The 2,375-nt window shown below is 40.7% G+C and overlaps 1 non-coding gene across 1 annotated transcript; it reads right to left on the bottom strand.

The window, feature by feature from the left end:
- Positions 1-1,055: 1,055 nt before the first annotated feature.
- TRNAI-GAU (transfer RNA isoleucine (anticodon GAU)) lies at positions 1,056-1,129 on the bottom strand. The gene has a single exon. It is a non-coding gene; the product is annotated as a tRNA-Ile (tRNA).
- Between the last annotated feature and the right edge of the window lie 1,246 nt (positions 1,130-2,375).

The raw sequence follows: 2,375 nt of genomic DNA, 5'->3' as shown, positions 1-2,375 counted from the left end.
TGTTCACTGAGAGTTTCTAGAAAATAATATATTTATGAATTGCACATAATTTTAGAAACAGAAACCCACTGCAATAACAGTACCTCCCCCCCCCATTTTAACCTAGTGTTCATAAAGGGTGGTTAGATTTAGCCTGCTACTTTCCCAACATTGGCATGGCATCAATCAAATAGTTATATAAATATACAGTAAAGGTCATTCTACCTATGGGAAACACAAGTGTGATTTTCTTCCCCAGAATTTTCCTGCACCAGAGCTGTGGTATCTCCAACCTAGTGGTCCTTCCTGGACCATAGTAAAAAATAAGGACTGTAGCTTAGTTGGGAGGAGTGCTAGGTCAATGGTACAGCAGTTGATGCTTTGCACACCAGTTAAATCCCTAACATTTGCAATTGACAAAATCTTTGTTTGGAACTAGACGTTAGGGGGAAATGGGACTTCCACTGAATACTGATGCCAGTACAACATTCTCCACTCTTGTTACTATCCCCTCAGAAGTTCAGTATTGCTTATCCTACATCCTGAATTCATGACATTCTGCATTTCCTTGTCCCACTCCACATCACTGGTTGCTACATCATTGGTAGAGATGCAGAAACCTGATTATTTCACTGTGTAAATATTACTACATTACAGAAGGAGAGAGGAAGAACTCAGCACAGAGGTATTTCTTTTAATGGCAGTCATGATTTTTATAATGTCTAGTTCTGCCTCCAGAGAGATGAAAAAGACCTCTCTCTGAAGACCAAACCCAGACATTAATTGCATGAAGGTGCTATTCATGCAAACAGCAGCCACAGGGAATCCAGAGCCATCCTGGGATGGAGCAGGGCAGGGTGGGCAAAGTGTAGCTATTTCTTTCCCTGCTGTTGCTGCTGCTGCTGCTGCAATAAATAATAATAATAATAATAATAATAATAATAATAATAATAGAACTCTGAAGAAGCTATATGGATGGTGAGGGAGCTTCTTCTGGTGGCATGGAATCTCATAGGTGTCATAGAAATGGAAGGGACTCCTGAGGATCATGAGACTGCAATACAGGAATATACAGCTGCCCTATACAGGGATCCAACCTGTGACCTTGGCATTATCAGCACCACGCTCTAACCAGCTGAGCTATCAGGCCCATCTTCCCTTGAAATGTAAATAGCAGCTTTGAAAGGGAATAGTTGTAGAATGTGGCCAATAAATCATAATGCTATGAAATCAGAAGGTGGGGTGAGCATTACTGTACTGTGGATAAGTTAAGCTCCATCCTCCAACCTTGCACGTTGATGATGGCTCCTCCACATTTCCGCTTGTCCTGCATCTAGAAAGCTCGGGTCCAAGCAGTTTCCCACGTGACCTGCCCTTTCTGGGAATGGGAGCGAGTGGTTTTGCTGTTGCTCTACTGCTTTCCCCTGGAAAACCTGCTCTTTAGTGCTAAATTGGAGCAAATGTCAGTCTGGAGAAAACCTGACTGATGTTTGCTCAGATTCATCAGTAAACGGTGGGTTTTCTTGAGGGCAAGCAGCATGGAAGGCAGAAGTGTGGATGAGCCTTAAGATGACTGCTCTGTCTTCCCCTCAACTGTTATTTACATAACAAAGACTGTGCACATTAGCTGCAGTTTCAAGCCATCACTTCCTATCTGAGTAGACTGTGCTTAGCTAGATGGACCCATGATCTGTGTCAGTATGAGGCAGCTTCATATATTCATGAGCAATGCAATCCAAAGAGCAGCTTTTCCACAGCTTAAGGTTCTTGCTTATTAAGTGGTATATACATATTATTAATAAAGAATCAATAAATATGGAAATGTTTTGGGGGAAAGAAAGGCTACCTGTTTTTCTCTGTGTGCAAAAATGGTCTACTCAGAGCCTTACATTGCTATTGCCCTATTTAAGTAGGTTGCAACAGCCCTTTCTTATGAACAGAGTCACCACAATTTCAAGAACTCTATAGGGGGGAAAAAATCATCCGGGAAACTTTTTTTTTTTAGTACAAAGTTGCATTGATGATGGAAAGCTACAGATGTTGATATTCAGCCTCTCATACAAAGCTCCTTTGTATTAAAAAAGATGGTAATCCTAGATATGTAAAAGTTCTTCTGAAAACTGCTGCTGATCACAATGAAAAATACACATCCTTCAAAATGTCTACCGATTTTTTTTTCCAGGCAAGACGACTGTAGATTCACCTCCAAATCCTCTTTAGATGAAATCTGGTATCAGCTCTAATTCAAATGCACTATTCCTTTCTCTCCTTTATTTAACACGGCAAGCGTTCATTCGTATGCGGCTGACAAACGATGGAAATCTCAAATCTCCAGATTACTGTACGATCCAGTCATTTTATAGAACATTAATTGTACAATTGTAGAAGTGGTTTTA

Source organism: Zootoca vivipara, chromosome 9, assembly GCF_963506605.1.
Source record: "Zootoca vivipara chromosome 9, rZooViv1.1, whole genome shotgun sequence".
Taxonomy (NCBI): domain Eukaryota; kingdom Metazoa; phylum Chordata; class Lepidosauria; order Squamata; family Lacertidae; genus Zootoca; species Zootoca vivipara.
This window is presented reverse-complemented; position numbering and strand designations above follow the sequence as displayed.